The 27,410-nt window shown below is 44.1% G+C and overlaps 1 protein-coding gene across 19 annotated transcripts in view; it reads left to right on the plus strand.

The window, feature by feature from the left end:
* Positions 1-27,410, plus strand: part of CELF2 (CUGBP Elav-like family member 2) — a 688,411-nt gene that overhangs the window by 179,103 nt on the left and 481,898 nt on the right. Inside the window, exon 1 of one of the 19 annotated variants that reach the window (XM_068276085.1) lies at positions 16,796-16,961. The exons of the other annotated variants lie outside the window; for them this stretch is intronic. The gene's annotated coding sequence lies outside the window, so the exon portion shown is untranslated. Of the gene's footprint in view, positions 1-16,795; positions 16,962-27,410 lie in introns of those variants that run through there. 19 annotated transcript variants of the gene reach the window in all.

Below are 27,410 nucleotides of genomic sequence, written 5' to 3' on the forward strand. Positions count from 1 at the left end.
TGTCCAGAAAATGTTTTGGCAATAAGAACAAGCACAATGCAAAAATCATTACACACTGAAGCAGGTTTGTTTCCATCTGTTGCACCCACTAATCGTTTTCTTTGAAGTTTAAACTGAATGCATCTGTCATCTGCATAATCTTGAATAGATTGTCCAAAAATCTTGTAGGTCTGGATGTTGTAATCCATTCAAGGGAAAATTAGTGTCTTACTGATTTGGAAATGGAAGCAATGAAGGGCCGAAGCAAAAGGCTGTGCTTAACAAAGGACGTGTTTCAAACACCAGTTTACCTGCGCAGAAAAAGCTTTTGCTAACTGTCAACACCTCCGTCATGCTTGCTTCAGCTCCAGATAGCAGCTCTCATCCCCTCTAGAGTACCAATCACTCAGAGCCATATATTCCTTTCCTTAAAACAATTCTTAGGCCTATTAAAATTGAAATTATTATGTTGAGCAGAGCTCCATTGTAAGTGATATATAATGCAATGCTTTTGTACATTTCACAGAAAAAAAAACACTGTGTGAGTAGCTCATCTAAACACAAAACGTTACTGAAGTAAATTTATGGACTTGTTAATAGTAAAGAAAATATTTACTGAGCACCTATAATCTACTAGAAGCTACTGCTGCCTCCTGTCTTCTCTAGAAAACTTTTTTTTATATGGACCCAAACTTGGCACTGGTAATTTAATCATATGAACTGTAATCTTTTTCAGGCTCTTACTGGTAGTTTAACTAATAGTTTATTTTTCCGTGCAATAGATATGGCTAAGAGGAATGTTAGGGTAAGAGTCAATTAGTATCTCAGGGTTTGGATGAAGGTTAGATTTGTGGCATCAAAAAAAGACATTCTAACATTAGAATTGGAGAGAAAGGTTAGCATTAGACACCAGGTTGGGTTAATTTAAAGTTAGGACTGAAAGAGGGGTCACTCAGTGATGTAATTACGGTATATTCTCTTTTTGAAAGTCTTTGCACTGATGTCAGTGTCTAACACTTGTCAGCAAAAAAAAAAGGACCATATTCTTACCTTCCAGATTTGTGGCATTGTTAGTAGTGCAACTGTAGTCTGGTATATTGGAGTGGCAAGGTGGGAGGACTGACATGGCCAAACAATGTGACTATTCAGTGGAGAAGGGAGAAGGAACAACAGGTGGTGCACTAGCCAGCAGTTTCCTGTAGACTGGTAAACTCAAACTGTAACAGGCTTGCTTATTGATCAACTCTTAGTGATCTTAATTGGAGGTCGGTAAATGAGGTTGCTGGGCAGCTGTACATACATACTAGATTCTCAGCTGAGAAAAGTGCAAAGCTATCATTTTTGTCAAGGATTATCTAGTATATTTACTAGGCTTAACTCATATATTTTGTTATTCAAAAAGATGGGTTGCCAGTGCTTGTAGCTAGTGCACTAAGTTTAATTTCTCTGTGGATGTAAATGTTTCTTTCTCTATGCATGTAAACATTTTCCCATAATGCCTTTGGACTGGAATCTGTCTACCAGGGCCGTGCAGAGGATCCGTAAGGGGGGGTGCTCAAATTTGAAAAGGGGCCCTAATCGATCAATCATGCTAAATTGTGTATGTAACACCTCTTCTCCAGAAAGCATTATGCAGTCTTAACCCCCCCCCCTCCCCCACACACCTTTATAGAAGTATCAGGCAGACTTTGTGTCTTCTTCCAACTAACTCCTTTGGCGCCACCACCCTCAAATCAGCAGTCGTAGGTGCCCACTATTAGAGTGGGCACAGTGGAGCCTGATGTAGGCACTGACTCAGCTTTCATTACTGGGACCTCTGTCCCTCTAGATCAGCACCCAAGCTTCTTTTCAGGCAAAGAAGCAGTGGCTGCCAATATGCTGTGGTTGCTAAGCATTAGTAGATGCAAAACTGCAGTAAGTGCCAAGGTGCAGTGGGTGCCCAGATGCAGTGGGTGGTAAGACGCAAAGGTCCAGTTTATGCTAAGTTGCAGTGGGTGCCAAGGTGCCAAAGTACAGTCCGTGTCAAGCTGCTGTGGGTACCAAGGTCCAGTTTGTATTGGGTGTTTATTTGCAGTGGGTGCTATGCTGTATTGGGTGCTGAATGAGTAGCAGATGGTGATAAACAATAGTGGGTGCCATGTGAGTGCTAATTGGTACAGGGAGCCATGTGAGTTTTAGACATGAGTGAGTAGGGAGTGCGATGTGTGGTCTGGATGTGTGTCATGGGAGAGTACTGAGTCTCATACGGGTTCAGACCATGGGTGGGTACTGGGTACTATTTGGGTGCTGGGAGTGAGAGGTCACTGTGGGTACTGCTATGAATGACATAGTTGCTGCTAGGGGAATAGTGATGGTCGGAAATGCCAATTTCCAATTCCGAGGTAAATCCGCATTCCGCCATTGCCAATTACCGATTCCGCTTTCCGCTACCAATTTCCGCATTCCAATGCGGAATTTCCGCCGGAAATCACGGAAATTCCACCCGACTTTAACATCGATTTTCTCATAAACTGTAAGGTCTTTTTGAAAACTTTTTTTGGCATCTTGTTCACAAGATTCTGTATAATAAACCCTGCAAATTTGTTGTTTCTAGGACTTACGGGGGCTTTTCTATTAACCACTAAAGTCGGCGGATTTTTACTGTAATGTACAGGTATAATGCAGAAAATAGGGAGATGCGGATTTTCTGCATTTTACATTACAGTAAAAATCCGCCAACTTTAGCGGTTAATAGCAAAGCCCCCGTAAGTCCTAGAAACACCAAATTTTCAGGGGTTATTAAACAGAATCTTGCGAACAAGATGCAAAAAAGTTTTCAAAAAGACCTTATAGTTTTTGAGAAAATCGATGTTAAAGTTGGGTGAAATTTCCACGATTTCTGCACTTGCATTACCGATTTCCGCATTCCGATGCGGAAATGCAATTTCCGCTCGGAATTTCGGAAATTGCATTTCCGCGGAAATCGAATGAGCATCCCTATAGGGGAGGTAGAGGTCAGTGTGGTTGCTGGGGGAGGTAGAGGTCAGTGTAGGTGCTGGGGGAAGGGTAGGTCACTGTGAGTTCTGTGGAAGGAAGAGGTCAGTATGAGTGCTGGAGGAAGGGGAGGTCACTGTGGGTGCTGGGAGAGGTCATTGTAGTTATTGGAGGACCGAGTAGTTGTGGATGCTGTGTGTTGTGAGAGATCACTGTGGGCGCTGGCTATGGGAGAGGTCACTGTAGGTGCTGCTTTTGGGATGGGAGGTCCCTGTCAGTGCTGCAGGGGACAGGAGGGTAGCCTCTGGGGGAGGGAAAAATCACTGTGAGAACTAGGGGAGGGATAGGTAAGTGTGGGTGCTGGGGTAGGCAGGATCACTGCTAGAGTTGGGGAAGGAGAGGTGATTGTGGGTGGTAGGTGAAGGGGAGAGGTCACTGTGGGTGCTGGGGAGGGAGAAGTCACTGTGGGTGCTAGGTGGAGGGAGAGGTCACTGTGGGTGCTAGGTGGAGGAAGAGGTCACTGTGGGAGGGAGAGGTCACTGTGGGTGCTGGTGGGGGGAGAGGTCACTGTGGGTGCTAGGTAGAGGGAGAGGTCACTGTGGGTGCTAGGTGGAGGGAGAGGTCACTGTGGGTGCTAGAGGGAGGGAGAGGTCACTGTGGGTACTGGGGAAGGGAGAGGTCACTGTGGGTGCTAGGTGGAGGGAAAGGTCACTGTGGGTGCACTGCTAGGTGGATGGAAAGGTCATTGTGGGTGCTAGGTGGATGGAAAGGTCATTGTGGGTGCTAGGTGGATGGAGAGGTCATTTTGGGTGCTAGGTGGAGGGAGAGGTCCCTATGGATGCTAGGTGGAGGGAGAAGTCCCTGTGGGTTCTAGGTGGAGGGAGAGGTCACTGTGGGTGCTGGGGGAGGTAGAGGTCACTATGGGTCCTAGGTGGAGGGTGGGGTCAGTATGCCACACTAGGATTCCTGTACAGGCTTCTTCACCTGAAAGTGTCCTGGGCGGGGGCGGAGCCTATCGCGGGTGGGCGGGGCTTATCGCGGTAGGGGCAGGGCTCATTTTGCGTGACCAGAGGGGCCTTTTTGAAGATTTAAGAAGGGGGGAGTGCCTGGGCACCCAGAGCACCCCCCTCTGCACGTGCCTGCTGTCTACATTAGGAATGGTCACTTTAGGACTTAGTTCCCTGCAAGATATCATCTAATATCTCATTCACTTCAGCTGTAATGTGAGTGACATGAATGGCATGGCCAATAGCACTTCTTGTGATATTGGCATAAAAAAATAGATCAAATTCAGTATCACAATCCTTAAATATTCTTCTGTTGTTAGCACTAAATCCATGTAGGAACTTCAGCTGTTTTATATGTAGAGTCACCATTATGCAAAACCTTAGACTGAGGTTTGTAACAGAGGCGCCAAAATAGGATAAAATATATTAAAAACTGTTTAAAATTAGGTAGTGGTGGACTTAACTCCTACAGATAGACAAAAAATTCTGTTTATCTATGGTCAACAACAAATTTTATTCACAAATTTCACAAATGTTATTGTTGTTGACCATAAAACAGAATTTTGTGTCTACTTGTAAAAGGTAAGTCCACCACTACCTCCGTTTTTAAACAGTTTTTAACATATTTTATCCTATTTTGATGCCTTTGTTGCAAACCTCAGTCTATTGCTTAGTCCACTCTTGGTGGAGGGGTGTTACCCCCTTTTTTCTGATCTACAGAGAGTGACTTCTTAATCCTGAGTGGGGACAGGTCTAATCTCCCCACCTGCCTTTACAGTGGTTGCCTAGGAGGTAACCTTGGTTTGTGAGTATTTTCATATCTATTTTATACATTTGCCTTGGTATGGCAACATACTACACTATATTGGGCTCTCGGTGTCCCTCCTTTTGTGTTTCCTCTGCAAATTATGCAAAACCTCCTCAATCCTTGTCAGAAATGGCTTCAATGTCTTGTTAACAAACAAAGTTAAAATGCCATTAACAGAGTGCACTGGCTTGTTATTGATCTAGTGTTGTTGTTCTGTGTACTGTAGCTCCATTCATTTCAGAGGAACAATGCATTGGAATAAACCAAATACACAAAAGCTAGAATTATTTTATTTGCGCTAAAGAAACAACCATTGTAAGAAAATGAAATTCCTTTTGAGTACATATCTTCAGTATAATTCCCTAGCTACGGCATATGGGCTTTTTTTCAAACATATCTTGGCAAGGTTTCAAGATGTTGAGAGTACAGTGTAGCTTCTGGCGTGTCTTCTTGTCTGTGAAAATGTCAAGTAAGCAATTCTTCTCCACTACATTTGAATTAAGAAATGATTTATACTTTACATCACTGAGAAGATAGTACAAAAGCATCATTTGTTTAATAATAAACTAATAAACATCTGTTTTAGGGATGGATTGAGGCTGTTGATTGCAAATCACTCTACCTTTGCATTAGAGGCATTTTTAATAATTATGCAGCGTGTGATCTAGATGGAGAATTTTGCAAACATCACCACACTGACTATTTGGGTGATATTCCCAGTGTATACGTTAATGTGGCTTTGCTGCAAAATTGAGCCCTCTGGAAAGCCAGGACCAGTATTCAGCTTACATCAGTGCATGCACATGTTTTCTTGCTTGATGTTAGTGATGATAATGTGACTGTAGACTGGATTTGAATTTGGATAGGATTACAGTCATTTGTTCTATTTTCTATTAATCCTAATCACAAATCAGTGAACTAAATTTGGTCATTTTAAACTACTTGCTGAAATAACTAAACAAACTATAAAAGACCTTAAAGAAAGTGATTATTATTTACATGGACTGAACACTTATTAGGAACACAGTATAATATTGGATGGGACCTCCCTTTGCCGTCGAATAGCCTCATTGCACAGTTTCTGCAGATTTGTCAGCTACCTTTTCATACTACAAATCACCCATTGTACCGCATCCCACAACACCACCAGACTAGACTGATGACACATTACATATTGGGTCTATGGATTCAGGCTGACGATGCCAACTTCTGGCCCTAGCAGGTATGTCCTCCAGAAAAAAAATTAGATTCATCATACCAGACTATGTTCACCAGGATTCAGTTGTCCATTTCTGTCAAACTTGTGCCTACTGCAGCCGCATCCTTCTCTATTTGGCTGGCAAGAGTGTAACCCAAGTTGCTTTAAATTGTGGCACATTCGGAATAGCTTTTCTGTTCATCTCAGATTTGTAAATATTGGTTATTTGGGTTACCAAACCTTTCTGTCGGCTTAAACCATTCTGGACTTTTTCCTGTGACTCTTTGGGCAACAAGATGTTTCTGTCTGCAGAACTGTTGCTTGCTTGATGGTTTTTTGGAGTAAAAAAAATTTGGAGTAAATTCTAGAGGCTGTTGACATTCCAGGGTTTTTGATGTGAACATTAAAGGGAACCTGGAGTGATAGACATATGGTGGCTGCCATATATACTTCCTTTTAAACAATACCAGTTGCTTGGCAATCCTGCTGATCTGTCAGGCATCGGTAGTGTTTGAATAACACACCTGAAACATTGATGCAGCTAATCTAGTCAGAATTCCTTCAGAAGTAGAACATCTGCTCTGCAGGCTTCTTCAGGGTCTGAAGCTAAAAACATTAGACGATGAAGATAAGAATAACAGCTAGGGAATTTGTATTGTTTAAAGAGAATCTGTACTGTAAAATTCTTACAATAAAAAGCACACCATTCTATTCATTATGTTCTCCTGGGCCCCTCTGTGCTGTGTCTGCCACTCTCTGCTGCAAACCTGGCTTGTAATTGCCAGTCTTAGGCAGTGTTTACAAACAAAAGACATAGTAAGTGATACGCTGAGTGTAGCTCAGTGTGTGAGTCATACAGAGTGTGCAGGGGGCCTGGAGGGGGTGTGTATAGCTTTTATCCAATCATACGCAGCACAGCACATTCCAGCCTGACTGCCTCAGCCCGACAGAGCCGACAGAGGAAAGAAGATTAGATTATATAACAGAGATAATACAGCCACTGTGCAAATAGGAAAGGCTGCAATAAGACAAAGCACATTAGAGCAGCTACAGAGTCTCTTTAAAAGCAAATAAATATGTCTGCCTCCATATCCCTTTCACTTTAGATTGCCTGTAACTGAAGCTCTTAATTTGTATGCTTTTATGTTTGCTTATGCTCTCATTAAAAACTGCATACCAGACATACATATTGTACAGGAGGCTATATACATCAGTTTTTCCAATTAAAAAAAGTTATACTTTTAACAAACAGATTTGTCAAACTATGCGCTGTTTATTCATTCAGTAGCACTGTATGATTTATGCATTGCAATGCTGTCACATAATTTGCTGATTAGATAATTGCTTGAATAAGCAGGTGTATAGGTTCCTCATAAAGTTTGCTGGGAGTGTTTATAGACCATTCACCAATTTATTTTGTGTGCTGTCTGTCTATTCAATCAGAAGGCAATGCATATTATAACATGTGCTCCTGTTCTGTCTTCCAGGTTAACATTTGCTCTCATTCTGTCTCTCTGTATAACCAATGTCATCATTTTGTCCCTCTGAATAACATGAATCCCTATTCTGTCCCATTGTATAGCTTGTGACACCATTCTGCCCCCCCCCCCCCCCATAACACGTGTGCCCCATTTTGTAACGTCTTCATTCTGTCCCCCTGTGTAACATGTGCATCTATGTTCCCCTGTACACCATATGCCTCAGCTCTGCCCCCCATATGCCAGATGACATTTCATTACCTTCTAGCAAATGCACTTGCCCTGTCACATCTTCTGGTGCATGTGGTCAAATCTCAGTCTATAGTTCCAAAAACTTATGCTGGGCATACACGGGAGTTGTGCAGCCTTATCAATCGAGCCTGATGGCTCGATTGATAATATCCAACAGGTCCGATGACCTGCCAGATAGATTTCCTGCTCGATCCCCGCTGGCGGCCAAAGGGGGAATTCGAGCGGCTGATAAAGAGCGCAGGTGGGGACGCGGTGGGGAGGCATTAGGCTCTGTTCCCACTTGAGTGGAGAACAGACATCTTTTGTCCGTTCTCTGCATCACTAAATGGGCAGTGAACGGCTCTTATTTTATAAATAGGAGCTGTTCACACTTGTCACTCTGCAGCGGATCCGTGGGATCCATTGTGGTAAGCAACTTCTGGGCAGTCCGTAATAATCCCGCGCCATGGGGATGCATTCCCCTATATAACCTATGGTGTAAAGCATTTTCCCCGGGCTATAGCCGGACTATCAGAGAGGACATTACACTCTCAAGTGGGAAACGAGCCTTATGGTTGCTTCCCTACATGGAGTTTGTAAAACATATTAGCAAATTCACTTTTTTATTTTTAATGATATCGCTTTTTTTAATAGCATTGCATCATTCTATCACAGTTGCAGTTTAAAAAGCACACTCTGGCCCATATGCAAGTCACTTTTTCTCCTGCCTTTTCTCCTAGATTATATTTTCACACCTTGTCAAAAAATGCATTTTTAAATGTGTTATCTGTACTACGCATACAATTCATTATATCATAAGTTTATTTTCACTTCAGGTTTGCTTTAAAGCTCTACTTGTAGCTATGGGTAGTTCAAGAGTTTAGTTTAAGCCCCACTTTAGGGCCACTTTAATCATTGGTAAACAATTACGACTTTTAGTTTACAACTAAGATAGTTTGGCATTAAAAAGCTAGCGGCAGCATGTTAAGTTATGAGTTTACCCCGGCTAAAGAGTCACTTTAAAATCCAGTTAACAGGGGAGAAAATGAATGAGTTTTTCTTTGCGCAGCGAGCTGTGTCCTATCATCAGGGCGGACAGAGCAGTGTTCAGCAATCGAGAGTTATGAATGAGGCTTCATGAAAGCAATCATCCTACAAGCAAATGGACATGGTTGCCATTCTCCATACATTTACATTCACTATACTCAGGCATACAAACTTAGCCTATATCGTTTGATTAACCATACTATTTCTATAAATGATTGCTAGTATATGTTGGGAAGTGTGACTGTGCCTTTAAAGAACCTTATTATTCTACGTGTCACCACTCTTTGAATCTGTGAATTCATCCCTTACCTGGAGCTAATTTCGCTGGTTCAATAGGACAGATTCAAGACTTGCATTTGAGGTAAAGAATCTGAAGCAGCAGCTGTCTGCATCAGAGTAAATTAAATCCAGTTGTCTTTAAAATAAATCACTCAAAAATGCTGTTCTGCGCTGTCGTCATGCAGAACTGTTTTTTTGTAAAGAATAACAAACTGATTAAGAGTGATTTTCTTCTAGTTGGGGGGAGGGGAGGCAGGCAGGTGGGATAAAAGCAGAGCTGAATATTAGCTTGTTTGCATGCCTCAATTTTGGTGTGTGTGCTTCAATAATTTCAAAATATTCAAATAGATGTGCAAACACTATCCAGGGGGGACATAGGACTCGGTCAATAAACTACCAGTTCTTACAAGTAGTAACAATTCAAGAAACAGATTCTTCACAATGCAGGAAGTCAATGAACAAATAAGGTGACCCTTGGGTTGTATTTATTCATCTGTATAGATCTATACCTTTGTACATAATAAATGCACACCAGCCAATTGGATGCTCAGAGAACAACAGTGAAGGTTTCTTTGAAATGCGTGTGTGTGGGTTAGTGGGCATCTCAGTGGAGAAAATTCTATTGCATCACTGCATAAATAGGAAGAGCCATGGGCTAAACTTTGCTGTATGCCCAGCTTCAGTACTATACAACGTGAAAGCGTGTCTTGTTCACCGATGGTGGAGTAAAGCAATAGAATCACATTTCACTCTTGCAAAGCCATTTCAGGCATATTTTCATCAGTACAAGAGGAACTTAATATTTTAACACCATAGCATATGAACCTTGGTATTTGGTATATGTGAGGTGTATGCACTAAACTGCATTAAGCAGAATAATGTGTATGCCTCAGGCTAGGTTCGCAGTGGTCAGTTGCATAAATCACGCATTATAATGAATGTGAACTGCACTGGAGACTGGACATAGACTTTATTACAAAGCCTGCCTGCAGCGAGTTAGAATAACGTGATCAGTTACAACGCAGTACTGTGATCAGCCCCATAGAACTGTATGGGCAATGAGTAGACATGCAAAATTATTTTGCAACACAACTGAGCACTGTGTACAGAGCCTTTGGCCCATATGCTATTTACTTTTTCTCCCGAGTTTTCTCCTAGGTGATATTTTAACAACTTGTCATAAAAAGTCGTTTAAGTCACCAGCAAGCAAGAATATACCCAAAATAAAATTGATAGTACTTTTCTACCAACTTTTGGGTCCCTTTTCAATTGTAAAATGCTGAGTTTAAAGGGAACCTTAACTGAGAGGGATATGGATGTTTCCTTTTAAACAATACCAGTTGCCTGGCAGTGCTGCTGACCTATTGCTGCAGCAGTGGCTGAATCACACACCTGAAACAAGCATGCAGCTAATCCAGTCTGACTTCAGTCAGATCACCTGATCTGCATGCTTGTTCAGGGGCTGTAGGTAAATGTATTAGAGACACAGGATCAGCAGGAGAGTCAGGCAACTGGTATTATTTTAAAAGGAAAAATCCATATCCTTCTCAGTTTAGGTTCCCTTTAAAGAGAATATGAAAATTATTTCCCAAGAGATAACTCAGGTGAAACAATGAATTGCATATGGGCCTTAGTGTTTTAGGACCAATGTGCATGGTCTTTTTCAAGGTTCCTCACTGTCTCAGAAGCAGTCTGAGATCAGTTTTTCTTTTAAGAGTATATAGATGAATATTGAATTGATGTCAGAACGTCTTCAGAAGGAAATTAGTAACCAGTGTACACTAGCCATTATTCTGATAATGAGGAGGACTTGGTGTGTAATTGTATATAAGGTTGTTTTACACAAAGCGCTATGCGCAGTGCGAATTATAACGGCATTTTATTACATGTATTTCTTTGTTTGCTCAGCTTATATTCCTGTGGATGTATATTGGGTTTTTGCTACCATGTTAAAACTGTTGATTAAGAATGCACAATGTGAGAGGGGAAGTAGCTTTCCTACCACTGTCACATTTTAACAACCTTTTTTACACTGTTTACTTTCTCTCTCTATTTCATGGAGCGCTGTCTCCTGAGACTACCGCATGTAGTTCAGTAATTTCCCTCTTGGGAAATAACCCTGAAATAATGGTTTTACTTGCTAATAACTAGACGCATATCTGGTGATTTAGAAAACTAGATAAAATAGAACAACAAAGTACAGAATAACAATGCATAGGAAGTATTTTAGGAATGCATTTATTTATCAGGCAAGTTTATGGTCTGCAATTACTATTGCCAGCTTTGGGAAAAGAAGGCTTGTGGTTTCTTGGCAGTGTTGATATCACAGATCTCTTCAGATCTGTCTCCATTGATGCAGCTATTCCTGCTCCATTCCTTTGGGGACACTTACCAAGCTCCTGAGAATCCCTGGCCTAGGGTCCTCAACAGTGTTTCCAGCCACTCTCCTTTAGCCACAACTAGATCCTGCATTGCTTCTGCAGCAGTTTCTTCTTTCTACAGAAGAATACTGATTACCTTCACCAGTTTTAAAGGTGTCCAGGCAAGTTGCCTGAGCAATATGTCTCTGATACTGAGAAACAAGACTCTCTTATATGGTTTGCTGGAAGCCTGTTTTTTATGAACTGTTCTGATCTTTCTTGCAGTCAGTTTGATCCATGCTCTGTCTATGTGATTTCTGCCAGTCCTGAACCTGCCTGGAGTCAAACTGTTTTTAAGCTTTATTTGTCCTTTGGTGCTTGTTCTGGCCCCACCAACCTGTGTTCTTGTATAGACTCCTGGTGACATGAAGTGTCCTTACAACCATTGCAGTTAACATGTTATTTTTGTATTTACGTGTTAATTATGGCGTGTGTGCAGATTTCTTTGAATTCTTTTGTTGTTCAGAATCATGTAATATACAGAAGGATGAATCAGTAGCCTTTTGTTGCTTCCTGGTAGCATAAACAAGTGTAATCACAGTTGTATTCTCTTGCAATAATATCCTGCGTGGAGCAGTTTTAAGTACACCTGTCATTTGCCCAAACCTAGTACACTGAGCTGTATAACAAAATAGGTTGCTGATAATTACAGCTGCACCTGGTATGTCAAAACGTTCAACCATTGTCTAGACACAGGGTCTTCCTGAAAAGTAATTATCATTCGGATAGGCGATCTCAGTAGCTATCTTCAACTCTATCTTGCTCTCTGACATTTTCTCTGTAGAGGTCTTTTTCTCCCTCTAACATCAGCAAGCCTTGTCTGATTCTATATGGCAATTCAGAGCCTTTGTTCTTTTGAATACAGCTTTTGAAAGCTGTTGAGATCACCAGCCTCACAGTAATCTCTTATCAGGATATCACTGTACCTAGGCAGTGGTTGTGTATTATCACATGGGACATGAGCTTAGCCTATCGTTTATGGGAAACAAAACCTCATATAGTGGAAAATTATACACACGTTAGATTTTTTTCTCCTGAAACAATAATTTTCTGTTGTTTCAGGTGAAAGTTTACTGAGGGTTCCTTTACAGACGTGCTGCCTCTTATGTTTAGTATTAGGAGAGTGGGGTGGGGTGGGGGGACAAGCAAGGAGGTACCCTGCACTGAGAATTACAATAGTGATATGCTAGGTATCTTCCAGCTTGGGGAATTGCTGGAGAGAAGGTTACCAATGTCAGGGGACACCTGCACTTACATGAGCGTGTCACTGGAGGTGATCTCTAATGATCATTTTAGGGGACACCTGCACTTACATGTGCATGTCACTGGAGGTGATCTCCAATGATCATTTCAGGGGACACCTGCACTTACATGAGCGTGTCACTGGAGGTGATCTCCAATGATCATTTCAGGGGACATCTGCACTTGCATGAGCGTGTCACTGGAGGTGATCTCCAATGATCATTTCAGGGGACATCTGCACTTGCATGAGCGTGTCACTGGAGGTGATCTCCAATGATCATTTCAGGGGACATCTGCACTTACATGAGCGTGTCACTGGAGGTCATCTCCAATGATCATTTCAGGGGACATCTGCACTTACATGAGCGTGTCACTGGAGGTGATCTCAAATGATCATTTCAGGGGACATCTGCACTTACATGTGCATGTCACTGGAGGTGATCTCCAATGATCATTTCTGGGGACACCTGCACTTACATGAGCATGTCACTGGAGGTGATCTCCAATGATCATTTCAGGGGACACCTGCACTTACATGAGCGTGTCACTGGAGGTGATCTCCAATGATCATTTCAGGGGACACCTGCACTTACATGAGTGTGTCACTGGAGGTGATCTCAAATGATCATTTCAGGGGACACCTGCACTTACATGAGCGTGTCACTGGAGGTGATCTCAAATGATCATTTCAGGGGACACCTGCTCTTACATGAGCGTGTCACTGGAGGTGATCTCCAATGATCATTTCAGGGGACATATGTACTTACATGAGCGTGTCACTGGAGGTGATCTCCAATGATTATTTCAGGGGACACCTGCACTTACATGAGCGTGTCACTGGAGGTGATCTCAAATGATCATTTCAGGGGACACCTGCTCTTACATGAGCGTGTCACTGGAGGTGATCTCCAATGATCATTTCAGGGGACACCTGCACTTACATGAGCGTGTCACTGGAGGTGATCTCCAATGATCATTTCAGGGGACACCTGCACTTACATGAGCATGTCACTGGAGGTGATCTCAAATGATCATTTCAGGGGACACCTGCTCTTACATGAGCGTGTCACTGGAGGTGTTCTCCAATGATCATTTCAGGGGACACCTGCACTTACATGAGCGTGTCACTGGAGGTGATCTTCAATGATCATTTCAGGGGACACCTGCACTTACATAAGCGTTTCACTGGAGGTGTTCTCCAATGATCATTTCAGGGGACATATGTACTTACATGAGCGTGTCACTGGAGGTGATCTCAAATGATCATTTCAGGGGACACCTGCTCTTACATGAGCGTGTCACTGGAGGTGATCTCCAATGATCATTTCAGGGGACACCTGCACTAACATGAGCGTGTCACTGGAGGTGATCTCCAATGATCATTTCAGGGAACACCTGCACTTACATGAGCGTGTCACTGGAGGTGATCTCAAACATGAGCGTGTCACTGGAGGTGATCTCCAATGATCATTTCAGGGGACATACTGTATGTACTTACATGAGCATGTCACTGGAGGTGATCTCAAATGATAATTTCAGGGGACACCTGCTCTTACATGAGCGTGTCACTGGAGGTGATCTCCAATGATCATTTCAGGGGACATCTGCACTTACATGAGCGTGTCACTGGAGGTGATCTCCAATGATCATTTCAGGGGACATATGTACTTACATGAGCGTGTCACTGGAGGTGATCTCAAATGATCATTTCAGGGGACACCTGCTCTTACATGAGCGTGTCACTGGAGGTGATCTCCAATGATCATTTCAGGGGACATCTGCACTTACATGAGCGTGTCACTGGAGGTGATCTCCAATGATCATTTCAGGGGACATATGTACTTACATGAGCGTGTCACTGGAGGTGATCTCAAATGATCATTTCAGGGGACACCTGCTCTTACATGAGCGTGTCACTGGAGGTGATCTCCAATGATCATTTCAGGGGACATCTGCACTTACATGAGCGTGTCACTGGAGGTGATCTCCAATGATCATTTCAGGGGACATCTGCACTTACATGAGCGTGTCACTAGAGGTGATCTCCTATGACCATTTCAGGGGACATCTACACTTACATGAGCGTGTCACTGGAGGTGATCTCAAATTCTCATTTCAGGGGACACCTGCACTTAAACGAGCGTGTCACTGGAGGTGATCTCAAATGCAGGGCTGTGGGGTCGGAGTTGGAGTCAGATGATTTGTGTACCAAATCCACATCCCTGGTAAGTATTAGACTAAGGAGTCGGAGTCGGAGCCATTTTGGGAACCTGGATTCGGAGTTGGAGTCAGAGGTTTCATAAACTGAGGAGTCAGAGTTGGATTATTTTTGTACCGACTCCACAGCCCTGCTCAAATGATAAATCAGAGCAATTATAATCTAGTATATGTATGTCGGCTTAGAATTTGGAAAATAATATATATTTTAGGCATAGATTGTATAGAGTGTCACAAGGAAAAAGAGTACTCAGCAGTGTTCTGTAGTGCTGGAAACAGTTCAATACACCTGGTCAAATATGCTGAACTACTTTGTCTCAGAATAAATGAAAGAGGAACTGTAACGACATAGAGCAGAATGTAGTAAATTATTCAGGACACCCACTTTTACATTAAATATCAGCATCAGATACACTTCCTATAGCTATATAATGCTGTATATTGGTATGTAGCCCTGCCCTGAGGCTAGTCCTAGGCTCTTTGTCATTCAGAACTCTCCCCCCGCTTCCCGTTGTACTGTCTTTGGAATGTTCAGTAACTGAACATTCTGCAGAGATCACTTGCCAGTACTAAAAATGTCACTGGCTCTGTTAATTTCAGAGAGAAAATCAGGAAGAGGAAAGATTTTACAATAGGCAAACACTGACAAAATAATTTATAGATAAATATTATAAGAAAATAAGCAATGTTATTTAAGTTATCTTGGTTAGCGGAACCAGAGACGAAGACAAGCTAAAAAAATTAAAAAAGATTTTATACATACCTGGGACTTCCTCCAGCCCCATCCGCATGGATCGCTCCCACACCGCCGTCCTCCGCTGCCTCTATCGCCAGTACCAGGTCCCGTCACTTCCGCCAGACGCGACCAGTTTTCCGCATGCGCAAGGGGCTCCCTCCGGCTCTTTACGCATGCACCTGTTCAGTACAGTGGGAGCGCACTGCACTTGCGTCGACTGGCTCGACTGGCCGAAATGACGGGACCTCGGTATCGGCGGACAGAGGCAGTGGAGAAAGGCGGCGTGGGAGCGATCCAGGCTGATGGGGCTGGAGGAAGCCCCAGGTATGTATAAATCTGTTATGTTCTTCGTCTCTGGTTCTCTTTAAGCATTTTGTATCACGTTGCACTAAGTACTTAGAGGGACCAGGGACTTACAACACAAGTGCTGGGCCGCTACTGTCTACATGGCATAGGTGTCCTAAATCCAAAATAAAATGGTGTGTACAAAGAAGGCCTATTAATGTTGGAAGTCTGAATAGCGTGCTTATTGCCTATTGCTGCCCTGCTATCTCTCTACAAGAATATCCCCTGCTTTTATCACAAGGGCAAGGTGATCTCCTTGAAAAAAATGATAATATAGTTATGGAAAGGGGACGAATTCAAGAAGGAAATAATAGCCGGTTCCTAGCTTCTAGTCTCTATAAAAGTTAATCCAGACAGTTAATTTGCATTAAAAACAGACATACATTGATTTTTCTTAAGTACAGAAATTGTAGCTTGTATGGTTTATTACACTGTTGTATTTTGAGTGCTATACAGAAAAAGAGGCTATATAATAATGACAGGCAAAGTACAGCACAGAGTATAATACATTCAGATCCTGAAATAAAATAGGAAATGTGTATTCTCTGTCATGCTGGAACTAAGAGCATACCACATACAATGTGACAGGGGTTAAAAGGTATCTGCTGGAATGAGCTAAGGGTTGGAGAAGATAACAGTAACCAAGAGCAGAAAGAAAAAAAAAGTTTAACAAAGGAGATCCGTTGTGCAAGGCGGTTTCAAAACCACATCTCATTTCATTCAACCGGATCTGCTCATTTCATCATTTCTCACTGCTGTGCTATTTAGAGTCTTCCTGCAGTCCTGCACTTTGCAGAGAGCAATGCGATTTTTTTTTAATTAGTAGACACGGTGGCTGTGGTTGGAAATCCAACTAATTGGGCCGAAACTGACAAATCGTATTAAAAAAGGCTTGAAAGTGTTGCTGTCTCTAAAAGAGGAACTTGCAGAGAGAGAGAGAGAAAACTGCATTCTGTAGGGCAGAACCTGTTTTAAATTCAGTGCTGGTGACAGTTGGAAAGGTACGCTTTCATTTTTTTTTCTTTTTACTGCTATTTGTTTGTTTAAATACAATTTTACTATTGTAATTAATGAACAGCAATGCTGATTTTGCGCAGCAAAACTGGAATGTTCTTTTTCTTTTGTCTTTTTAACAACCTGCACATAAAACATGCATCTACACACACAACCGCACTGACCAAAACATGGCTTCTGCCTTTCCTTTGTCTCTAAAAGAGTCCTTAAGTGCATCTGTGAATTATCTATAAGATGGTTCTTATTAAATAATACATTGTGAAGAGTGATGACGTGCATTGTGTAACTCAGCTCAGTTTCCAGTGAATCACAAGTCATCTTCTATTATTCATGCCAAATTAGTCGGGTAAAAAGCTGATTTTTCATTGGCTTCTTTGCCTTTACAGTGGTGCTGAATTCTTGTTCCTTTAACACAAACTGTGTAGCATAGTACTGGGTGCGCTGTATGTGATGGTGGCTTTCTCAATGGGTGTGACTCTTTTATAAAGCCATATCTGATATCTGAAGTACCGTACAAGTCCCTATGTGACTGCCAGAAGGGTAAAGTCATGTGTTTGCCTACTTGATGACAACACAGAACAACATTCATTTGTTAACTAGTACTTTGTCACTTGGTAGTATTTTGTTATAAAATGTACATTGTAATGTCAGATGTACGTAAGCAAAATAAAGTTACACTGTTGTAAGAGAAGCCACATGTAAGGAAAGAGGAAGTGAAGTGTGGGGAAGTGAATCTTTGTTCATATGAAATATCCAGCAGTTGAGCTTCTGTGCCCATAGTTGGATATTTGAATTGAATGCATTCTCAGCTCTCCCTTCACATTCAGTCATTCACACAATCTGATTCCTTACAGGAGATTGGGTCATTAAAGCATTGAAATGCAGGTTAAATGTTTAAATACATTCAGAATAATCACTGATTTGTGGAAAACCTTCTGCCTGTAGTTGCTGGAAAATAAAGCGATCTCAAGCCTTGCTGCTGCAATAATTTACATTTCTTATGTTTACGAGGACAGTATAAATGAGCATCCTGGATTTCAGCAACAGAGAATACTGAAACCCTTATTATTCATTAAATACTGAATAGCCTTTGATATTGTAGGTTGCACAGACTTCAGCGTGTATAACACGAGATCGGTGTACTTGAAATGTATTTTCTATAATGAAAGCTTCTATACTTTACATACATATGGATATGTGTCCTTGGGGCTGGTGTAAGCAGTTGGACATTTGCTAAACAGAACTAAAGTACACTTTGTAGTGGTGGTCAAAGAGAGTACAATTCTTTTATTCTTTTTTTCCATATAACTGCCCCTAGCCAAGTGACTATGTCAGTTTTTCATTGTTTTATTAACAAATGTGGCTCCATTCTTTTTATTGTACCAGACCAAGTATGCTAGTAAGTGTAGCAACATGCAAAGTAAAGGTTTCCTGTTTTTCAAGCTAGAGAAAGTCACTTTTCATAGCAGTCTAATGCTTAAGTGAAATTTGTATTGTTTTCAAGTTTCCACCAAACTGGTGAAGCCAACAGGAAGCATGGTTTAACGCTCAGACAGGCTGAATACTAAGTGTTTCAATGTTAACATTAAAATGCACGTGGCATCAAATGACCTAACCTAACTAGCTGTGCGGATGAATGTATGATGAATTTGCCTTACAAGATCTTCAAGACACCGATGTCAGTATTGCTATAGCATGAGAACGATGTGACTTGGCTGTCAAAGATTGCAATAAGCATCAAGTGAATATCATTCAGAAGACCAAGATGGCGCCTGTGCGGGTCGCCTCGGTCACATGGCTCCTGGCTTTTTGTAGTTTTTTGTAGTTTTATGTAGTTTCATGTATTCCAGTAGTAGTATTCCAGTAGTAGTTTAGTGTTAGTTTAGTTTAGTATTAGTTGGCGTACTAGTTGGTGGCTGCATGTGCCATACCAGAGGGCTCTCACACCAGCCAAGCCACTCACCTGGTGCAACCCGATCCAGCGCGGACCCGCATCGCCACCCGCACCGGCCCTCTGCCTCTGTCCCGACCGCCGCTGCTTGTCTCCGCTCACAGGATCCGCCGACGAGGACTCACAGGATCCTGGCAGACACTGATCCACTTCGGCAGCAACCCTCCAGCTTCTGCACCTCCTTCGGCTTCCGCTCCGGTCCCCCAGCAGCCATCAGCATCGGAGCCTCCACTGGCTTCTCTCCCGCTCCGAGGCGAGGATTCAGCCTCCCAGTGTCTGCTCTGTCTCCTCCATCAGCTACGGCGCCTCCACCGGCTCCCACTCCAGGCCCCTCCAGCAGCCCATCAGCGTCGGAGCCTCCACCGGCTTCTCCCCTGCTCCGGGCGAGGATTCAGCCTCCCAGTGTCCGCTCCGGCTCCTCCATCAGCTACGGCGCCTCCACCGGCTCCCGCTCCAGGTCCCTCCAGCAGCCCATCAGTGTCCACCGGTCTTCTTTCCTGCTCCGGGCTATGATCCAGCCCCCCATGGCCTAGCCATCAAGGACTGTTCGGCAAATCGGACCCAACACCCCAGGGTCTCCGGGCATCGCGGACTTGTATTCCTACTCCACCGTCACGTGGGGCCGGCTGCCTCCACACTAGCGCAGCACAGCCCTACGTCTCCCTGCCACCGGATGGTCCCTCTCCTCTCTGCCGCTGGACAATTCAACAACTCCGCCGGGGCTCTCCACCACTCCACGGCTGGGCGAACGTCACGTGGTTCCTTTAGGGCCTAGGCCACAGGCCCCCAATGCTGCACGTGTCTACTGGATCCTCCTGGCCTCCACCACTCTCTCCTCTCGGTCCTTCTGCTCCTCGGGCGGGGCCTTCCCACCACTGCTCCTTGCTCCTCACCGCAGGGCCCATAGCCCCGCTGGCACGGCCGCACGATTCCAGGCCTCCACACCGCAAGCCACACCACAGCATCGAGGACCCAGTCCCCACCATTGCCGCTGGCCCATGAAGAAGGATGCTGCGACCACAGGGTGAGAATACACTACTGCCTTGTATATCTCCCTGCTGATCTGGGGTAAGGGGCCGTAGGGGTGATCTGTTGCTGATACTGGGGTTGAACTGTGTCGACTGGGATTGAACTGTCCTACTGGGGCGGAACTGGGTTCTGGGGTGCATCCCTGTGCTGTGCTGTGTCATCCATGTGCTGTGTTGACGTTGAACTGTGCTACATGTGCTTTCATATTTTGCTGGGTTCTGGGGTGCATCCCTGTGCTGTGGGGATTGAACTGTGCATTTCTGAGCTATATGTGCTATATATTGCTGTATCGGGCTGTACCACTGCTTGCGAGGGCATGCTCTCCATGCCATATCACATAGCCCACCTCCCAGAGACATGCCACACAGAATCACCCTGTCCAGAGAGGTGCTCCTAAGATGGGACCCCCTCGCCAAGGATCCCTCCCTCGACAGGGACCCCCCCACAGACTCCCCCCTGTGGAAGGCAGTCAGCGCCCACATCACCCATCTGGTCAGGGAGACCAAATACTCCCAAAGTAGACGCCGCCATAGAGGGAGAAGGGCGGGAGCCCAGGTGAGACTCAAGAGGAAGGGCCTACGCTCTCCCATCCCTGCCATCCTGCTAGGGAACGTCTGCTCACTCCCCAACAAGGTCGACGAACTGCTCCTATTACTTGGCAGTAAGCCCTCGTTAGGCAGCTGCACCCCGGTTCTCTGCTTCACCGAGACCTGGCTGAATGACGGTATTCCTGACAACTCCATTGGGGTGCCAGGCTATGACTTCCTCCGTGCAGATCGCGACCAAGCACTGTCTGGGAAGAGAAAAGGCGGAGGCATATGCTTCTACGTTAACTCCACCTGGTGCTCCAATACCACCACTCTCAGTATATTATGCTCCCCTGACGTGGAGTTTATAGCCATAAACTGCAGGCCTCAGTATTCCCCCAGGGAGTTCACCTCAATCGTACTTTTTGGAGTCTATATCCCTCCGGACGCAAATACAAAGAATGCCCTGAGTGCACTCAGCGACAGCATCCTCAAGTGGGAAACTGTCTTCCCAGAGGCCCTTTTCATCATCCTGGGAGACTTTAATAGCGCAAACCTGCGTCAGGAGATGCCCCGCTTCAAGCAACACATATCCTGCCCCACCAGGAACAGCAACACCCTGGATCATTGTTACACGACCATTAAGAATGCGTACAAGGCCACCCAAGGTGCTGCACTGGGGAACTCAGACCACAACCTAATCCACCTGATCCCCACCTACAGAAGGCACCTGGAAACCACAAAGCCCGCCGTAAAGATCGTAAAAAGGTGGACAGCCGAGGCTAAGACGGAGCTACAGGCCTGTTTCGATTGCACTGAATGGGCGGCCCTAGAGGCACCCTCCCTGGAGGAATGGGCAGAGAACATCACCTCCTACATCAGTTTTTGCGAGGAGATGTGCGTTCCTTCAAAGACCTTGAGGATCTTCCCAAATAGCAAGCCGTGGTTCAACAGCAAGCTGCGCCACCTCCGGAAAGTCAAGGAGGAGGCGCACAAGCACGGTTCCCCAGACGAGTTCAGGGAGGCAAGGAACGCTCTGAATCGTGAATTGCGGGTCGCGAAGAGGGCCTACTCTGACAAGCTGGGCCACTCCCTCCAGTCAAACAACCCACGCGAGGTGTGGAAAGGCCTCAGAGCAGCTACGAACTTCAAACCACCCCCCCAGCATGCGACCCCCAGCACCTCACTGGCCGAGGAACTAAACAAGTTTTACTGTCGATTTGAGCACCATCCCGAGCAACTGGCTAACCCGGCACCCTTGGCAAAGCCCTCCCCGCAGGGCAAGGTCGACCTAGTGCAACTAGAGGTCCAGGTAGCAGATGTACTTCGCCTTCTCCACAGACTCAATGCCAGGAAAGCAGCCGGCCCAGACGGCGTGTCACCAACTTGCCTGAGAACCTGCGCGGACCAGCTGGCCCCCACGCTCACCTCCCTTTTTAATAGGTCCCTGGCGGAAGGCAGTGTCCCCTCCTGTCTCAAAAGGGCCACAATTATACCGGTCACAAAAAAGCCAGGCAACACAGAGCTCAACAACTTCAGACCTGTGGCCCTCACTCCCATAGTCATGAAGGTCCTCGAACGTCTGGTCCTTGCCCACCTGAAGCGCCTCGCCAGCCCCCTCCTCGATCCACATCAGTTCGCATACAGGGCCAACAGATCCGTGGATGATGCCATCAACATCAGTCTGGCGTACATCACGGAACACCTGGAAAGACCAAACTCCTACGTTAGGATCCTGTTCTTGAACTTCAGCTCGGCATTCAATACAATCTGCCCAAATATATTGATAGACAACCTGGCACATCTCGGAGCCGGCACCACACTCTGTGCGTGGGTAAAGGACTTCCTCTCAAACAGGACACAACTGGTGAAGCTCGGCAACTGCTTCTCCAGCGTGAGTACGACCAACACAGGTGCTCCGCAGGGGTGTGTTCTGTCACCTCTCCTGTTCTCATTGTACACCAACAACTGTACCTCCTCCGCGGACTCCGTAAAGGTCATCAAATTTGCGGACGATACCACTATCATTGGGCTCATAGGGGAGGCGGGGGAACACGATTATCGCAGCGAGACCAAGAGAATCTGCGGATGGTGCGAGGACAACAAGCTCGTCCTAAATGCAGCCAAAACAGTGGAATTGATCTTGGACTTCAGGAGACACCCCACCACACAACAACCAATCTTCATCAATGAGATTGAAGTGTCCAGGGTCCCCAGCGTTAGGTTCCTGGGCACAACCCTAACGAGCGACCTAAGGTGGGCGCAGAACAGCACCAAAATCCAGAAGAAGGCTCAACAGAGACTATTCTTCTTGCGCCAATTGAAAAAATTTGGTATGCCTCAGAAGCTGCTGTCCAGCTTCTACACTGCCACTATTGAAGCTACTCTTTGTTCCGCCATTATCGTGTGGTATGCAAGAGCAACCGCTAGCGACAAGTACAAGCTTCAAAGAGTTATCAGCTCAGCGGAAAGGATCATCGGCTCCCCTCTGCCGCCGCTAGACCTCCTTTACACCACCAGAATGAAAACAGGGGCTAGCAGGATCTCCCAGGACCCATTCCACCCAGGCTGCTGCTTCTTTAAGCTCCTCCCATCGGGTCGACGCTACAGGACCACCCGCCCTAAGACTAACAGGCGTAGGGACACCTTTTTTCCCCAAGCAGCCCTCCTGCTGAACTCCTGCCTCTCGTCGGCAAGCCAGTCGCTCAGGCCAACTTAGCCAATCAGCCTGGTCAAGGCACACTGGAGCTAGGGCCTGTAAAGAACCAGCTATTACCCTGGTGCTCTCTTGGACTCTTTAATCTAACTTACTTATCCATAGACCGTTAAAAATGTGTAGGCACTGCCTGTCTCATTGTACTATTGCCTGTCTTGCTTGTATTATTGCTATTCTCTATGACTGTCTCGCTTGTTATGTTTGCTATGCTTATGTTACTGTCTATTGTCTGTTGCCATTGCCATGTGTACCACAACCAATTCCGGGTTCGACCTCGGTCGCACTTGGCGAAATAAATGATTCTGATTCTGATTCTGATTTGCAGCACATGCAGAAATGCAGACTGCACTATAAAAAAAAATAACTGGAATTTTATGGGGACTACTTATAGTTCTCACTTTTTTGGTCTACATTTTAAATATATATATTTACCATCATTATCACACCATATTTGTTTAAAGGGTAATATTATTTAAATCAGTGGCTATAATTGCTTTGGTAGCCAGCATTACCGTATTTGTGATCTAGATTGGCGATATGCAGAGTAAGGTCTTGTTCACACTACAAAAGCTTTTCTAAGCTCTTTGTGATTTTAAAAGCTCTTGCTAATGTTATCCTATGTGTGTGTTCTCACTGGAATAATGTGATTTAGTAAAACACCCCCATAGCATTGCATTATCTATGTACTCTATCTGCCCACCACCGCTCCTTTGGGACCTCTGGTCTCTGTTCTTCACCTGCCGCCTTCCATCATCTCTCAGCTGGCTCTTGCCACCACTCTGGAAAAGGTTGGGGGAATTTACCGGCTTGGTCCTATCAAGTTGTAAGTTAAACACAAGTAGTTCGCATATTGGTCAGAGTTGGCTACTTCGTACATTGGCTGGTCAGATCCCGAAGTGGCAGAACTTTGAGCTTGTCCATAACTGATAGCACAGCCGTTTTGGCGTGAATTTTTGCGTTTCGCGCAATTGCAAATTTTCATGCGAAACGATAACGTTTCCGTGCGCAAATGTGAAACGATATCGGTTTTGCGTGAAAATTAGCGTTTGCATGCAAAAATGTTATCATTTTGCGTGAAAATTCAAAATCGCGTGAAATGTGAAAATTCACGCAAAAACGGCCATGCTATCAGTTAGCACTCTTTTGTGAATCAAGCCCAACATATATTATAATAGTAATCGATCTGTACATGCAAACCTGAATTTTATGTCCACTTTAGCATGTTTTAATCCTTCTGAATAGGGGTCTGCGATCCAAACCAATGCATTATGTGCAAATAGTAACCTTCAGCTTGGAAGTTGAAGATTTCCCTTGTCCCTACCACCCCACATTAGATAATCCATACCGCCCAGGTTTCTAACCAAAAAAAGCATATTTCAGTGTAAACATTTTGGGCAATAACACCCCCATTGCTAACAACTTTACCTTGAAATACTTTGAAAAAAGTGTGAGCAAAAGACAATTTCATTTTTAAAATCATGCTAGCAGCAGTGGCTTGCATGCAGATTGTATCCAGCTTAGAACTGGCAAATCCAAGGCATTTTGGCTAATATTGGTTGGCGCACTCAGACTGCACAGGAGCTAGAATTACTAGCATCTCATTGACCATCTCTAGTTATCTCTAATGTTCCACTAAAAAATATGTAAAAGAGTGAAGACAGAGGATGCACAAAGTATAGTAGAAAAAAAGGCTCTTTTAGCAGAAAAGTTAATTTATTTATACAAGACTGTACACCAAACCTAAAAATAGGGATACCTGAGGCGTACGTATTAGTACGCCAGAGGTGAGTTGGGCACCGGGAGAGCCGAATGATGGTTCTCCCTGCTGCCGCTAAACTAAGGGGCAGCGTTAAATACTATTTCCCCTCCGAGTTGTCGCAACTCGAAAGGAAGGGAGGTGTAATTTGTGGTCTGGCGATTGCTGGATCCCCGAATTACCCTCACGCGTCCTTTGCAACATAACATTGCTGCTGTGGGGCGCCTGGTTTTGGCACCCAACAGGGAGTTCCATGCGCCAAAGCCACCTGCTTTGTAACGAAGGACAAAAGAGGGCACAAAGGGATTTGGTTTCACAATTAGGGCCTGATTCACAAAGCGGTGCTAACAGTTAGCACCCTGGTGAAAAGCCCTTTATCACGCCTAAACTCAGTTTAGGCATGATAAGTTTAGGTGTGATAAGTTTAGGCGTGATAAGTTTAAGCACCAACTGGGTTAGCACCGCAGTGCACAGTTGATCAAAAGTTTTGCGCTAGCAAAGTCTGGTGCACTTCGCGAGCGATCTAAACTTATCTAAACTTATCAAACCTAAACTTATCATGCCTAAACTGGCTTTTCACCAGCGTGGTGCAATAGTTATCACGCCTAAAGTCGCTTTTTGAATCGAGCCCTTCGTGTCCATCCCACCAAAGGAGTGAGCTAATAAAAAGATGTAGAGAAGCCCGTCAGATCTGCAGTTTCAGAACCAAAAGTGTCCAATTGTAAATTGAATACTTCATATTCAAGACAAGTCAGAGTGTGCTCAGGTGGTACTTATCTTTTGTATCTGCTTGTAACTTTTGATGTCTGCTGTGACACATTGGTTTTTGATCTAACAGTTCTTTACTTTACTGTAATATCTATGAGTTCCTTAAAACAGAAATAGTTTGCTGTTAAATAGCTGAAAAGATATTGATTTTGTAAAAAGGAGAAGTCCATGTTACTCCTCCCTCTCCTCAGCACCTTGTGTAAGTTTCCCTGTCTTCCTCTTGCCGGAGGGGGTTAAAGCTGCTGATTATTTCGGCCCACTGCATGCCAACATCAATCTAAAAAACTTTGACAAGCACTGTCACTAGGAAGGAAACACGAGCATCTCTAGCTTGTCGGAAAGAAATGATTTATTTAACAGATAGATTTGTAATTTACTGGTGGGATTTCTGTGAAGGGTTATGCCATTTATGTGTGCTTTCTATTAAAATAGGGTAGGACATTGTTTTAGCATACTTTATATCTATAAATCACACAATGCAAACACACATTGCTCAGGGATCAGCACACAAGAGTTTTGGAAAACATTACGGCCTGTAACTGACAATCCATCAAAAGGAAGCAGCAGTTATTGGGATCATTATTTCAGTTGAAAGTAACGGTAAAAAAGCCAATATTATAGGCTTTTTATGGGTAGCATTAGATCCCCTAAGGCCTTGTTCAAACTATATGTGGAAAACCAGGTTTTTTTCCCACACATAGTTCACCACCTAGGAACAGAGTGCCCATGTAAATCAATGGGCTCAATCACATCAATTTAAGTTTTTCCATTCAAGTATTAAAGACTGACAGCTTGCTGCTTCTTTTTAGACACTGCTTGTATTTTTCTATTCAGCATATTTTTATCCGACTCAGGATGCTTAGGTTTTATCGTATATGAACCCCTACAATCATGTCACAGGGCACCAATGGAAAAATGCACTTGTTGTATGATGATGAAATGTGAATAAGGCTCTGATACAGGAGTAATCACATTGGGCTGTGTGCATGTACACACTACAGGCAAAATGAGCAATGGGGACCCACATGGAAAGGTCCTTTCAACTGTCATCAGATGACCAAATAAAAACTGTAGACTAATGTCTGCCTGTGAAATTAAAGTGTACCTGAGCCGAAGCTTGGACAAGATCATATATTTCCTACAAAGAGGAAAACCTCTGGAACCTAATGATGCTTCTCTCATTGTCTTCTGGTCCCTCCAATGATTATCAACAAGGGCTTGTTGGTAATCTGTGCATGAGCAGCTCTGTGCCACTGTGCAGGCGCGATCGTGCTCATGTGGCTGCAAATTAACACAGTCTCAATCAGCTGGAGGGTCCTCGAGCAGCAACAGAGAACCAGCAAGGTTAGCCTCATCAGAATCCAGAGGCTTCCCTCTCCTTAGGTGAGCACGGGTTTCTGAACACGAGTTCCGGCTGGGGCTTTCTTTAAGTCATTTTCAAAAGACATCTCATCCAATTAATGTTCCAGCGCTGCTGCTCATCTATTCTATACAATATTATTTTTCATTGCAGCATATTTAATACATCAGATACTAAAATATCTTTGAGAGGTGCGCTGAAGAACCAATACCCACTCTGCGTGGCTTTATTTCGTTTTATTTATATAATTTCCTGATATTAAAAATGTTGTTAAAACATACGCATCCACCAAAAACTGTGTGTAGGAGGAGCAAACCAGGAGCGCTTAA

The sequence above is a fragment of the Hyperolius riggenbachi genome, chromosome 3 (genome assembly GCF_040937935.1).
Source record: "Hyperolius riggenbachi isolate aHypRig1 chromosome 3, aHypRig1.pri, whole genome shotgun sequence".
NCBI lineage: Eukaryota > Metazoa > Chordata > Amphibia > Anura > Hyperoliidae > Hyperolius > Hyperolius riggenbachi.